This window comes from Accipiter gentilis, chromosome 22 (genome assembly GCF_929443795.1).
Source record: "Accipiter gentilis chromosome 22, bAccGen1.1, whole genome shotgun sequence".
NCBI lineage: Eukaryota > Metazoa > Chordata > Aves > Accipitriformes > Accipitridae > Astur > Astur gentilis.
This window is the reverse complement of record NC_064901.1, coordinates 23,555,727-23,571,665: the sequence shown is the minus strand read 5'-3', so window position 1 is coordinate 23,571,665 and position 15,939 is coordinate 23,555,727. Positions and strand designations below refer to the sequence as shown.

Genomic DNA, 15,939 nt, shown 5'->3' with positions numbered 1-15,939 from the left:
ATGATCCACCATGAAAGGGCTAATAAAGGGTAAAATCAGCAACTCCATGGGTCGTAATACCTGTGGAGCAGGTACTCTTTTAAGGCAGACTAACTATTTTCATACCTTGTAATAGTTACCTAAAAGTACCTTTTCTAGTTTAAATAATTGTCTTTATTAATGATTAATGGGCTCAGAACTTAAACTTGCTTTGTTTGCAGTTAGAGAAATACTCAAGATCACCTGAATAGCACTAATTTCTATTTATTAGTAATGCATTTTTTGATTTTTTAGGAGTTAGAAACAGGACAACTTACGAATTACTTTTTAAATAAGTTCCACATCTCATTTAAATAGAAGTTTGTTACACATCTAGTTTAAATAAAAGTTTGTTACATATCTAGACTGAAATTTTAGCTGTCCTGCTTTAATTTAGTGAGACAGTTTGGGCTCAAAGAAGGGTAATTCTCCACGGAAATGTTATCAAAGCTTTATTTTTGGCAACAGCTTTATAAAATGACACAAGGTGTAGTCTCCTACACCTTGTGTAGTTTCAAGCTCCTGCTCTGCTGAAAGTGCTCCCGATTTCCTTGGATCAGGCCCGTATCTATCTTTGTCACCTCAAATGAAGCCATCAGAGTCTCTCCGTAACAAAAACCTCGTTAACCCTTCGCTGCCCGGCGCCTTCTCAAAGACTTGTTTCAATTCCAGCAATTCGAAGAACCAGCAGTGGAAAGCGTTGCTGCTTGGTTCGGTTAGTCTTTACCAAACCGTCCTGACTGAACTCCTTTTTTTGGAGAAAGTAAAGGAGTTTTCACCAATTCTACCTCTCCCCTCCCAGTTCAACACTTTCTGTATTTGCTGGGAAAATTTCTTGCCAGTTTGCTTCTTTTTTTTAGGGGGAGAGGGGGAGCCTGTGGCTTAGCACGTAGACCAGAGGCATCAAGGTCACTGGTAAAAGAGATGGAACTACTAATTTTTCACAGCTATCTACTAGCAAGAGCGTGCACCACAAAGGCCCGATCCTGACTAGCCTTCCGTGCCTTTCTGTTGCCCTCTCTGTTTGACGCCTGCAGGTTTGTGGATCGGAAGCCGACTTTCAGCCCCGCTTTCGGTAGCGCCCCGGGTCCTGATCCTGCAGGGACCTGGGTGCCTGGGACCACGCGGGGCTGGGGGGTTCCTGAGTGTCCTGCTCTCTCTCTGCACCATACTCCCCTTCTTGGGTTCAGAGTCATTTTTTTACGTGAGGCTCAAATGCACCGCTTACTGAAGGAGTTTATAAATCCTGGGGGCTAAATCTAAACAATGATTTCCAAAATTATGTTGTCCTGTTAAATAGCTTCTATAAACATCAGAACTGCAGATGCTTTCTGCTCTTTACTGAAAAAGTAAGGAATCTTTGCTGGCTATTTGGAGGCTAAATCCTTACAACCTGTAGTGAATATTCATGCACAGTCAGGAAAATAATCTCAAGGAACTCAAGAGGAACATTTCCGTGGATTGGGATTATTCCTAGGAGTGCAGGTTAGCATAATACGGCGCTGGTAGAACCTCCAGCTGATCATGCTGCAGTACTTCCTCTCCTAGTACCTGGCTTTTAGAGCTAAGTTTTGAAAGCAGTAAATCAAAAGTAAAAGTTAAAACTTTTAACTGCGCGTTTCCAAATGCAGTATACGTCAAACAGCATTAAGTATTTCAAATGAATTAAAAAACAAGTAATCAAAAAAGGCCTTTAGCTGTAGTTTTGTTTGGGTTTCTTTTCTTGGACATTTGGGATCTGCTATAATCGGTTCTACAAAAATTAAAATCTCCAGGACAAGCAGCTTGAATCTTTAACTAAATAAAAAAAATGTTACAGAGTACTAGAGTTTTTAAAGGAAAGAAATTGGTGATTGGATTTGTAACAATAATTTGCAAATTTAACTTGGAAATCAGCTTTTTCTTCCAGATGAGGGAGAACCAGAAGTAGCCAGAACATTCAGAAAAGGTAACTATATAAGCTTTCAAAGCTGCTTTGATAACATACTGTCTACCACAAATATTATTTTCACATAATCACAAAAACCATATTTTTGATATCAAGAGAAATTTCATACAGGTCTTTTGACCTCCATAGTTAACTTAGGCAAAATACCTACTGCCTTTAAATGTACTGCCTGGAATTACTTTTGTCTGGGAAAAAAAAAAGGGGGGGGGGGGAGGGAATTGAGCTTTTTATAGCCTTTGTTTGTATATATTACATATTGTGAAAGATTGACATACAGGGACAGGTTCTCTTAATTATCTAGAATTCAGACTTGAAGGAATTTAGAAATTAGAATAGAACAAATTTTAGGAAAAACACTATAGGACTACAGCCATCAGCCAGATAATTTTAGTGGGCAGCTTTTTTTTAAGTGAATATTTATACTAAATGGCATCCAGTTGAAAAATCATTTTCAGGGAAGATATTTTCTTATATTATATTCTGGGAAGTTAGACTCATAATAGCCAAAGTACTACGCAGTATGCAGCTAAATATAAAACAAAGTAAGCTCAGTTATCTAATATAGATGTAAATACAAGTATTTGTGAAATCTATTTAGAGCAAGGGTGGGGTGTTTTGTACCTTCATATACAAAGGAAAAATCTGAAGTGGGAATACTGTATACTTTAGCCAAAATACCAGCTAAATATTTTTGTTCCTTTTGCTGGATTTATTTCCTAACAGTAATAAAAAAGGTTTAAATTACCAAATATGTCCAAAGAGTAAGCATACCTAATTGTTAACAAATTCATATGGTAAAATTTAGGAGACAATTGGATTTTTAATTCCTGTGGACTGATCCTGCTCTCCTGAAATCAGTGGTAAAATTCCCTTTGGCTTCAAAGGGAGCTGAATTTCATGTCAGCTTTTAAAATAGACTTTATTAACTCTTCAGCATTCTGCTAAAGAATAAAACTTCACTGTTTCTTTAAAATCAAAGTAACAAAAAAATTTAGATTAAAATCTAAGCAAACAGGAGTAGCAAATGCCATAAAAAAGGCTTTGAGGTGGTTGCTATTATTAGGCTATCAGCTGATAATTTGATAAAAAAGAATTCAGTCTTATTTATCTACTGTTTTTCAGTGGTTTGTAGGACTTAGATATTTTAAATTCTCCATTAACATATATAGGATCCAAAACAAATAAAGCCCTGCCCTTGCAGAATAAAGGCAGAAATATGTTTTGGCAATTAGAACAATTAGATCTAGCTGCTGAATTTAAAACTTAGTTACTTAAGTATTGACATTTTAATGTTAGCAGTAGAAAGTAAAGCAGAGAGATCTTTGCATCAAGAAAGAACTTCTTTTAATAAAATATACAAATCTGGTCTTTCAGACATTTAAAAAATCTATTTGTATTTGTAAGTTTAAATTTGTAGTTTACTAAATACATTATTTAAATAGCAGGCAGAGACAACCTTCAAAGAGGGATAATTGGTAGGATTAAAACTTACAATTTGTACAAAGAGAAAATACTTTGATAAGGGCAAACAATTAACAGAAGTCAGTTTGGGGTTCATTGCTGTCCTATGGATTCCTATAGTTCATACTAATTCACATGAGTTAAAGACTAAAATATCAGAATCATTACTCATCCTTACTGAATATATTTATATTAAAAAGTTGTGGGTTTTCCTCTTTTGCAAAAATTGCTATTGACTTTTCTACAGAGAAGCAGAAAAAAAAGTCAGTAAATTCGATCATAATTCACAAATGCTCCTTCTCTTGAAGCCGATTTTTTACTTTGAAATTACTAATAGGAAATTATTTGAACAGGTTTTTAAAGTTAATTTATGTAAGAAGCTTTTTGAAAGTTATAATATTATCTTACTTATAACTGACTGCAGCTGGAAGACAGCCCCTTTTCAAATTGAATACTGTACATAATAATTAACAAAACATGTGGATGTAGATACAGTTACAATTATTAGGAACATTAATTTGCATTGTTGAATCTTAGTGGGGGGTTTGTTTTTTCTTAAGGCTTTTAAGCAGTTAGCAATGAAAATAATTGAGATTAAAAAAATCTGTTTCAAATCTTTCTTAAAATCCTTAAAAATGTTTTTAAACCTTTAGATGTGGTTTGATATATTTTTGCCTATTATGTATAGGTTATTAATAAATCTTCTTACGATAAAAGATTTCTATTTATAGATAGTTCATATCTCATTAAACCGACTGAGCAGACAGGGTTACGTCATACTTGTTTGTAACTTTAACTGAGACTTATTTAACAGAACAATGAGCTATATAAATATTCTACATGAAGTTTTATCCAAATAAAAGCATTTGTAATAATTAATGTATGTCAACAGTCCCATATTGATCATGTGTCTGGAAGCTATCTTTTAAGTTTTTACTTAATATTCTTGGAGTTTTTTTCCTTTTATGGCTTCCAGAAGAATGAACACAGTATCTCTGTTGTTTTTGAAATTTGTAGTAAAGAATAAATACTGATTTTGTTTTGACATCGAAAAAAATTACTGACAGAAGGAGATACACAGCAATTTTGTACAAGTAACTTTATGCAATTGAAGTTTTAAAGTCCTGAAGTAAGGGAAGGAGTTTAAAAGAACAAAAGCAAACAAAAAAGCCCCCCATATTTGAATAAAAATGTTTTAAAATGTCTGCTGCAGGTTTTTTACGAGGGGAAGACAGCTTTCTCGCTTTGGTAATGTATTCAAATTCAAAGAATGCCATTAAAACTCATGATGAGAGTTCTACCACAGAACTTAGCTTTTCAAAAGACCGGTCAGCTCCTTAAATGTAATTGAGACTACATGAAAGAAAAGATATTTACATGTACTAAGTAAACCTAAATGTTTACCTTAGAAAAGAGTAACTGCATATATCTGATTGATGGAGACATGAACACCACAGAAGTGCTTTTTTTTCAAGGAAAAGAATTATTTCCACAGAACTTTTAAATCAATGGAGATCTGTTTATGGCCATATCAGTGCTACAATCAGTACAATAAGCTGGGCTTTACAAACTAAATGGAAGGCAGGTACAGTATGATCTGAAGTGGGACCAAGCTCAGAGTCGGCTCACTGTAGTGGCAGCACGTAAATATAAATGTCAGGAACAAAATCCAACTTTTTAGACTAAGATTTCCACTGAAATACTACCTTAAATTTGGGTTTGCTAATTGTATGTACTTCAATGAAATCATGTGCTTTTAAAAGACATATTAATAAGCTTAAATATGATTATGTTATTAAATATTTCATTAATTAGAAAGCGAGCTCTGTAAGCCATAGTGTAAGCCCAATATGGAAAACAGAACTGATGTATTAGTAATATGCTTCATTCTTTATTTATTAATGAACAGATTTAGAGGTGAATAGTAAATTCTCCAGAATAAATTCACAAATGCATACCTCTGTTACTTTTTCTGAAAATGTTTTCTTCTCCTGTCACAGAAATTATGTATTCTTTTTGAGCTCTAGAAGTAATGCCCAAGTTGCTGAAAGGGTCAAACATATTACCAGTTTGTTTTAAGTCCCCGAAAAAGTTTTCCAAGATTTTTATGTTTCTCATTAAAATAAGGCAGATGTGGAAGATGATTCACTGTAATACATTAATTTAAGAATTCCCAATGATGAAGATTCAGCTATAAATTATTATTGAAGTAAACCATTATTATGTAATTTGATAGGAATTTCTTCTCCAGGACACCATAAATATAAGACAAAGTCCTGCAGTCAAAACTCCTGCTGATGATAGTATAAGATTAGGCAAGGCAGATACTGTAGGATTTGGAGTGCAGTATCCTCATTTGTGGCTGTAACTTTATAACCAGAGGAATATCTATATTAGAGGTTTGAATTTTAATATTTTTCTCTACTGCAGCTATCTAGATTTCTATCCTATTCTATTTACTAATACCTGGACTTTTGCCACAGTTTTCATTGTTAATGCATTTCAAACAAGAAGACCCAATTGCTTGGTCTCTGGTCTCTAAAAATCCATCCTGTCAGTATGAGAATTAATTAATATAGCTTTAATTAACTTTAAGTTTTCCCTTCCCCTTTTTCTTGCTGGTTAATTTGGGAGAGGGGAAAAGTAGGACTCAGGTTAGTATAATATCCCAACTCACATCAAATCCTGTGTTTCTGTCAGACAAATTCATGGGTTAATAACAACATGCTGCTACTAGTATGCATTTTTTAAACTAAAATATACCATTAATTAAATTTATTTCACTGAAAAACAAATCCATTTAATTGGCCTCAGTCTTTATCAGAGGTTGCAAATTGTGGTTTTAGTTACTAACTCTTAGTTTTAATGGTCATTATACTTAACGGTATAGAATGCTATTTAAACAACCAGGCCTCATGCTTTTAAGATTTAAAGCAACCGTTCAAATCATCTTCGCCGCTGCTCTGTTATAATAATGCAGCAAATCTGTATTCCATGGCACAGGGATAGAAGATGAGATGGCACTGTGTGCACGAGGGCATCTAACGGGAAGCAAAAGGAAAGCAGTCAGAATACAAGGATGTCGAGATTTAAGTGGGTTAACACCAAACTTCTTTGTAAATTGCTGAACTGAAGATAGAAAATTTCAATTCATGTAAAGTCATAGGTGTGAAGATGCGAAATTATATAGACTGTCTGATCTATATAAATCCAGCCAAAAGCTTGTCAGTGATCATCGGGCTCGTGTGATAGCAGTGACTAGTTGTAGCGCAGCCCGACTCCACGCCGAAATGGAGTTTGGAGTTGAGATGCCGATGAGTTGGAGGAGCCGGCTAAGCTCCGTAGCTGGGAGACGGGCCTGCCTACTCTCAGAGCTGCCCAGCTCCGGGATGGGGCGCGTTCCACGTCTGCGGTACCCCCCCACTGCATTTGCTCAGTCCTCCAGAAATTTTGGGTCAGGTCTGTTTTTGTCAAAATTATTTGGCTACATTCTAGCGCACAGTGCAGTTGGTTTTAATCGGGTTGTGTTTAGCAGAGTATTTCTGTGTACGATATTCTGTTGGGGTTTTTTTTTCCAAAGGAAAAAAAAATTGTTATGTAGAATGGACTCCATGTAAAATAGATGGTAAGTCACCTAGCTGCTGGTGCATTTATTCCTTACCCCTATGAGATGGAAAGTAACATGAAGCTAGAAGGTATGAATGGCTGCCTTAAACTAACCACTGGTAAAAATCAGGTGGATGCTGATAGAGTCACTTGCCATCTGTGGGGGCTCCACATGTGCCTCATTTTCCAAATCTAATTAAAATTAAGAATTTTTCCCATATATGAAGGTCATTCTCTGGAATTTCAGAGTTCACTAGCTGCACACCGATGTGCAACAATAGTGCGGTGTGGGTCATACTCTTCAGCTGCATGGTACGTAAGTGGTATGTAAGCTCTGAAGGTTCAAAAGGGGGAAAAAAATCTTAGCTAGGTTGTGGCAATTAGCAGTGTTCTCCCCGTGTTTAGTTTTATTCTAGAAGAGTTACAGAGCGAAGTTGGAATTAATCTGCTTGAACCTTCTCTTTTGTTTGACTTTGGCAGCTAGCTGGGTCCCTTCACAAAACACAGTAAGACCAGCTTCGGTGCCATTATTGTGAGAGACACAAAACCTGAGCAGAAATATCTTACCTTAACCTATATGAAGTGGCCACTTCATGCTGCTTTGATCAGGAATAAGTACTTGGGCTCACAACCACATATACAGATTGGTTGGGAATTAATTGACAATATGTGGATAAATATCAGGCCCAAATTTTCTTCTTCTGTGCCCTTGCCTGATTCCTGATTATTTTAACTATATTTGGGCAGCTGGAGAAGACTAAGCTGCTGGTAGACATGACTGGAAGTCCTACAGTATGTAGACAAATAATGTAAATCATTTTAAGAAATGTTCAACCATTAATATTGAGGGGCTGTAAAATCATATAGGACAGTAAACAATGTCCATGGGAAAGACTGACAGGGCCTCATTTTTCATAAAAATCTGTAGGATCATCGGTGTAATTTTTATAAAAAACTTTTTTTTTTTTTTTTTTTTTTTTTTTTTTTTTTTTTGTGGGAAGAGATCAGTCGCACCCCCCAAATATTTCTGAAACCAGAACACTTCCTTTTCTTTTTATGGAAGTCTGTTGGATTTTGTTTCATTTCATTTAAATTGCTATGTCATGCTCAGCACTGCACTATTGGAAAGCCCCTCACTTGTTTGGTGGTAACAAGTGTGCTTTGCTAATTGGGAATGGCTAGACTTGGTGTCCGGGAAAGGGATGTCTGTACCGTATGTCCAAGTTTAGTTGGACACAGCTTGGTTTACAACCCATGAATATGCATTCTTGAGAACTAGATATAGTGTGTTTTCGGATGGTCCTCCTGAGGATAAAAATGGATGTTCTGGTCATCCTCTGTTAGTAGATGGTTTCTGACCTTCGTTATGATACAAAGCAAAAAATTTCTAGTCAACCTTTTTTGACCAGAGGGTGTTATTTATTATGCTAGCTTGTTAAGAGAGCAGGAGAAATAAGGGGTATTTTATCTTTTGCAAGCAGTTTAATTTGATATGGTGGGTTGAATGTATGCCATTTGCCTAGCTGCCCTGGAATGTCACATAAAATGTAGAAATAAGTAAAATACATTATTGTCAGATTTGCTGTAGGAGAAATGGCATACCATCTTCCCCAAGCTACAGTTGGGGAAGGACCTTGGGAACATAGAAAACTGGTCTAAGCACAAGAAAATAAAAGGGCTGTTTGGCAATAAGTTGTTTTCATAGCTGAAGCCCTTCAAAAAGGCAGGGGGAAATAGAGCAAGCTCATCAGCTGTCTCCTTACAAGCCAAAATAAATGACAGGTACCAAGGTCATGATACATTTTGAGACAATCAGAGTCCGCAGGATTTTTAGACATGCAGAGCATTTCTTCAAACTGAGACGAGTGGTGTGTGGTTTCTCCCCATTCTTCCACTAATAACTCATTCGGGAGGACTAATGCTTTTGGACTATGGGGATCATGCCCTGCTTTTTGGATTGTAGAAGGATGCTGAATATATGACAAAAAGGTAGTCACTGAATGAAGAGCTGTTAATTGATCAAGTCTGACAAATCTTCTATCAGTCAGCCTGTCACTAGGAAAAGTTTTGTGTTTGTTGGTTTTTTTAATCTCATAGGGATCTAGTGCTCAGTACCTGTGGTGCGGTTCCTTTTCCCGCTAGCAGGCAGTACGTGTACTTCCTTTTTTGTGATCTACTACATGCAATGTCTATACGTCCATTAGTGCAGTATTTATCAAACTTTCTGAATCTGTGACCTCCTTTTGATTCACCTCCCTCCCTGTTAGTGTCTTGACCTTTCTCCCTTTTTCGACGATAGAGACTAAGACTCTGTAACTGTTGTCTGAAAATTCACTTTGCTGGGGAGACTGGACTTGCTGCCAGCAAGCCAAGGTAGTCAGCAGCCTGGTGGCTACCCTAGATACTTGCAGGAACTTCTCAGTCACCTGCTGTCAAAAACTGAGCTACTGCTGACACACTTTGGTTTTTTTGAACACTCTGAATATTGTTATGTCCTTTTGCAACCCATAGTTTGAGAAATGCTTCTTTAGCAGAGGTGAAGTTCCTGTCTAGCAATGAATTTCCCAGCAGCACAGTTTTAGAAAGTGGCAGAAAGCAGGTTTGTTGAACCTGGATGCAGCGAAGGTCTGTTGACAGTGGCAGAGGACCTACATAATTCCATGACAGTGCAAAGTCCATATGATCATCTGAGTTACAGCTATCTTTCTCTCATGTTCCTCTTCAAATAAAATTATTATTGGGAAGGGGTATGGGTGACAGAAAGAGATTTTCATGTTGGTATATTTGCCTTAAATTTAAGGGAAAAATGAAAGTATTTTTTTCCCTATGTTGTGTGTATACTGTTTTAGATCTCTTGATCGGTTGGTCTCTAGTTGGAAGTTGGAAAAGTTGGTGCTGGAAATCTATGGGGTTTCGTTACTTTGGTTGCTTAAAATAGGGCTGGATGACATTTCTAATACCTGCTTTGTAATATTCACCGTATCGCTGTCAACCCCCTTGCGCAAACAGTGAGATGCCGTTGGCTCGCAGGCACGAGCAGGGGTCCTCGACGTGGCTGGGAGGCTCTCCACCGATCCCCATCCCCAGCAGCCAGCCTGGCTACTGCTGTGCTCGTCTTGGTCTCTCCTGTGTGAAAGCCCCGTTGAGTTAGGATCAGGGCACTGCTTAAGAGATGGGGAAAAAGTAAAGACAGCTACAGTCCGGTGTATTTGAGACCGAACTAGAGTGAAAAAGAGGTGAAAAGTCAGCGATCCTAGGCTGTGCTCTCTACACCTGTCACAGACGCTGTTTGACCTGTTCCCATCTCTGTTCCTCAGTTTAACCTACCTGTCAGGACAGTTACTCTCCGCTACAATTATTATTAATAATGTGACCATTAGATAGCACCAGGGGTTATGCCTGATGCAGCAGGACCTGTCAGGAGAGGGCTGCCCACCATTAGGGACCCCAAGGAGAGGCTGCAGAGCCCTTCAAGACTGCTGCCGTGGCTCGGGAAGGCACCTCATGGGGAGTTCCCTTCTTTGCGCTTCAGGAGTTGGTATAATATCAAGTATCTTTTGAAAGAACACCAACCCTCTTTCCGTTGTCTTTCCCATGTCACTGGCTTCTGCCTCTCTGCCACACTCATGGTATTTCAAAGGGTTCGTTGGTAATACGTGCTGAGAGGCCTTAATATCCTTAATAACGGAAGGCGAAAGATAAAGAGCAACCACACAGCTAAAATGATCTGGTTAGTTTAACTAACACAAAAATGTATAGTAAATAATTATATAAAACCCAGGTAAAATACCTTCCAAAAGGAAATCATCTCTACGAGTGCACCAAGAGCAGCATTTAAAAGCAAGGCTAAGTTACGAAACACGTCCTTTAAAGGAACCATTGTACTTGCCTGTAATTATTTCTCTCATTGGTAATGATCCACCGATATTAATCGATGGATATTTACTGATTTCACAAGTGTCCACCTCAGTTAAGCTTTGTCGTATCTTAAAGAAATTGATACAACTCAGGGTCTTTGCCCCAAAAGCTAATGCGGTGATAGCTAGCGGTAGCAAAGTCTTTCTCCCGGGACGCCTTATCACTGGGGGAGAGGCAGTCCTGGGTGAAAGCCTGTTGCAAAATCTGTGTGATCGCTAACTCCCACCAAAACACCGTATCAGCAGCTCCCTTGCAAATCAGGAAATTAGGAACAAACAAGTCTTAGACACTGCAGTTAGGAAAGAGTGAATTTTGGCACTTAGGAGGAACGTGGCTACACTGGGACGTAGAGGTAGCGTGTTGTGAGTCTGTGAAAGTCAGTGTCGTGATCATGCTCTCCCGTAAACGGAGTTTTCTGTGCCCCGGGTGATTCGTGGTCTATCTTTGTATGGCACTGAACCGCTTCAAGGTGCGGTTGACCTAGGTGAGTGAATAACCCCGCTGAACACGGGGGGTGCATTTGTACGCTTGGAATTAAGTGGATGTGTAAGTCTCATGTTGAATTGGCCTTGGCAAGACAAAAGATGTCTTCTGGGGAAAGGAGAGGTGGAGGTGGAGAAGGAAGGCGGAGAGAGATTCTTCGAGAGAGTGGTTACTCCTCTTCTGTGTAGTGGCATCCAGGAAAAGAGAAAATGGGAACTTGTGCCACATGGTGCTGTGGAAGCTGCTCGTGTCTAGATGCGTGACGTGATAATATAAGTCAAATATATGGTACCATGGCCTGCTCGGATAGAAAAGTGTGTGTCAGTGAGGCGGATGGGTGCCTGATCACAATGCAGTTCCCTGTTCTTACTCACATTTCATAGGGTGAAATAAAGCAATAGGATAAATAAAACCGAGATCTAAGTATTCTCACAGGAGTTGCATACGTAAGCTTTTAAGATTCAACTTTTGGCATGTAAACAGGACAATAATTTCTGTAAGCAGCTAGTGGCAATTTCTGTGTGTGCTTGTGGGACACAGAATTTCTAGGAAAGAAGTTGAAAAAGTGAATGTTGCGTGGCCCCTATAAACCCTCAGGTCTTTCCATTAAGTCTCAATGTCTCAGAAACCGTTATGTCTACAAAGACAGAAACTGCAGTGCCTTGGTAGCTAGAGGAAGATTTCATTGTATGTATATGCGCCTGCCGACACATACGTGTGAGTTCACGGCTGCGTTTTGGAGTCTGTGCCATAGAGAGGGGAAGGTAGTATAGAAGGGAAGATAGAGGTTTTGAAAATGGAAATGGAAGCCATTTTTTTCTGCTGTTAGTTCTAGTTTCTGAAAGCATCCTGGTTTATCCTGGAAAAAAAAAAAGAGGGTTATGCAAGTATATGCTTTGGAAACTTTGATTAAACAAGGTCCTGGTGCAAGACAGTAACAGTTCTGTAGGGGTGGGAGTGTTTCATGTAGCTTGTGCTGGGCTCAAGGAGGAGAAATAGTTATTTGGGCTTGGTAGCTGAGAGATACAGTATTTCCCTCCCCGTGCAAACCAAAGTGGTTAGATGCCCTCTAATTTTCTACGTCCTATGTCAAGAAGGGTATTTATCACTAATTTAAAAGCATACCGAAAGGTAAATGCAGGGGCTTTTTTTTTTTCCCTTGAGTTTGCATAGGAAAATAATTGAAGGCAAGCATTGTATGTTATGAGGAATATATTGGTCTGCATATGGCATTCTTTTGTGGCAGATTACAGACCCAGAGGCCTGATCCTTCTGCCAGTGAAGTTAATGGCACATTTCTTACTGATTTCAGGGAAAGAAGAAGCAGACCACAACCTAGCATGAGACAGGTGAAAGCTGCTCCTTTAGAAGGATGCTGCCTATTACATTTAGGCCCCCAAATTATTTTTTCTTAGTGTCCTGGGAAAGAGATGGACGTGACTTGTTCCTATTACAAGTGTAATGAGGATTGTTTAAAAATGTAAATGTCTTCTTTAACATCGCTGAACCAAAAATATAAAAGATTCTGCCAGTGCATGAAAGTGAAACTGGCTGAGAACAAAAGTGAAACCAAGAGGCGACTTTCACTCCCCAGACTGAGTGAAATGCAGAAAAGTAAATCCTAAACAGGTGATGCTGAACAGTAAATTTGAATTTTAAAATTTTCTTTAATATTATTAGTGTAGAAAAGTATTGCTAGTGATCTGGATAAAGATTTCCCCTAAGAGAAGTGTTTTCTCTTGATGGTATCTCTTTAAAAATTCAGAATCAGTTAAAAATTTCCTTTTTTTTTCTTTATGATGTTAAGGGGCATCTCTACATGTTACCCCCTTTTCCTTTTTCATGCTTTGCATCAGAGGCTTTACACTTACATTTACACTTAGTATGCTGACAGCAGCATGTACAGGAGCAGGACAGGGCTAACCTTGCTTTGCAAAAGTATGGGTGACTGTCATCAGCAAGATCCTAGAGAAGGAGAAAAAAAGTATCTTTAAAAATATATTAAAATGACGGTAGAAAATGTTTAATCTGTAAAACGCTAAAAAATGAGAGACAGTGTAGCAAATGGGGGAGAGACATTCAGTTCTTCCTGCCTGGTCTAATAGGATCAGCAGGAGACAAAAGTACAGAAAAGTGGGCAAAGAGCAAACAAAGCAACAGCAGAGGGTAAAAAAAAGCATAGGGTGCCACGGAGAAAAAGAGAGAATGGAGGAGAGAAATGGTTTAGGTAAGTTAACATTGTGCAAAATTCTTCCTTGGTTCACATTTGTCAATGTCTAGGAAATTAGGTGGAAAAATACATGTGCGGCAACAGTCTGCTAGGATCTAAGCGGTATGAGGAGGGTAAAATATGTGGAAGGAGAAGGGTAAAAGATGGGGGAAAAGATTTCAACACAGGCAGATCCTTTTTTTTTTCTTTGGGGGAGGGAGAGGGAAAAAAAAGGCAGTTTTGTCATAAATATTACACTCCACAGTGCTGAGGCTTTCTGACCATGACTTACATTGATAATGCTTATTAAATGACAAACTGAAACAAGGGGTTTTTTGGAAATGTAGTACACCGTGAATTTGTACTCATTACTTTAACTTTTTTTTCCTCTCACCTGTGTTTGAAAAAGCGTAGAGGGAAAAAGGGCATAAAAATGGTGTATAGACAGTGATTTTAGCTGGTATCTTCCTCGCAGGTGAAGGGAGGAGATAGAAGTCTCAAAGCTACAGGCCTGTGTAAATTCTGCAGCATCACAAATAAGTACACAATAACACAAATCACAGAAAAACGGGTAAAGCAAACACCCTATTTATCTGAGAAGGCATTCAGCTTTTAAAACAGGGGAGGGAAAAGTCGCCATGGGAAGGGATCTCTCAGGACTCTGTCCCTCATGTGAATGGCTTTTAAAAAAAAAAATCAGGTTTCAATATATGTAAAATAAATTATTTTTTTCTCTTTTCATATAAGATCATGCCATTTGCAGATTAAATGTTGCTAATGAGATGGAGCATGCAGCAGCATACAGGCCTCTCAGAACTGAAAACCAGGTCTGGAGCATCTGGTACTTTGACTGACCACGTATGGAGCTAATTTTTGACATGTGCACCTGACTTATCAAAAACAATTTTGAGGGCTCTAATTAGAATGTAATACGAGTTTTTAAAATGCTTTTCAGACCAAGAGATACAAAGCCTTGAGAGGGCCAGATAATTCGAATGGGCAGAAAGGGGTCTAAGCATATAATAATTTTAATCTATTCTCTCTTATGTTATAGGGAGTGCGGCGTAGCCCCTGTTCCGGACAGAAGGACGGCCGTCCAAGGGAAGCAAGCGTCACCTCTCAGGTAATGTGCTGTTACTGACGGCTTTCGACATAGAGAGAAAATAACTTTTCTGTTCGGATGAAATAATACCTGACCTTTTGGCCTTTTCGGTTTGGGAGTTTATTGACATTTCAGACAAACCCAAATATTTTTGTTTTATTTTGAGAGAGGTGAGGAGGCAAAGTGTTGTGAGGGAGGGAAGTTAATGCCAAGTCCTTCTGAAGTCCGGTCGGTTGCAGGAGAAGAGCAGTGCTGACAGTGGTATACTGGATTTTCCCATTAAAAGATGCAAACGATAGGATTTTATAGAAAGATAAATGTATTTGTGAGCTGTGGTGTGTGTTTCAGTTCCCCTCATACTAGAATAGCAAATAAATTGGAAGTGGATGCTGTAATTTGTGGTTGGTCCAAGACAGGGCTAAAAAAAATTAGTTCTTTCTAATTGAACGTGGCTTTGTTGTATTGACAAATATATTTGATGTGGTAGCAATTAAAAATGGTCTGTTTTGATTAAGTTGAAGGAGTGATACTTGTTTTTAAAGCATGCTGGTTAATTAAGCAAGAGTCAGTAAATGGCATAAAGCTATAGGTAGGCTGCTTTTTGAGAAACTGCAGTTCCTCGAGGTCAAATTAGTCAATAAGTAAAATTTTCTGATCGGGAAGGAGGCTATATTTCTGAGATATTTTATACTTTGTGTAAGCTTATTATACACCAATAGAGAGAGAGGAGTTGTGTTAAAGTGTTGGACTTGCTGTTGTATTACGGTGCATCACTTGTTCTTTCTGTTTTGAATTGTTGATTCAACTCTGATAATTTAGACAGGAGAGAAATGTAAATTTCATTTACCAAATGGGATGTTTGTAGCATTTAAAAAAGAGAGAGATTAAAAATGGTTAGAAGTCTGTAAAATCTATAATGTTGTTCTGTAGCCTTTTAAATGGCAAAAATCTAAAAACAGTAATATTTCCACTGGCAAAATAATATACAATATCTAAAACCAGTATAAACTGCTGTTAGAAGAGCTTTGAAATAAACAATACGTGAAGATATTTAGTTACGATTTTGCAGTATTTTTCTTCCCCTAGTCTCCCTCCTTTTTGGCAAGGAAAATTGAAAGATTTCTGTTAAATATAAAAGGAATAAACAAATACAATTGGAATGAAACATTATGCTTGATATTTGGTGAAATTTGT

The 15,939-nt window shown here is 38.0% G+C and overlaps 1 long non-coding RNA gene across 2 annotated transcripts in view; it reads left to right on the top strand.

Annotated features, from left to right (window-relative positions):
- LOC126049423 (uncharacterized) overlaps positions 1-15,939 on the top strand; it is a 61,256-nt gene that overhangs the window by 30,139 nt on the left and 15,178 nt on the right. For both annotated transcript variants that reach the window (XR_007509182.1, XR_007509183.1), the window contains exon 2: positions 14,698-14,766. This is a non-coding gene — a long non-coding RNA (uncharacterized LOC126049423). The remainder of the gene's footprint in view (positions 1-14,697; positions 14,767-15,939) is intronic.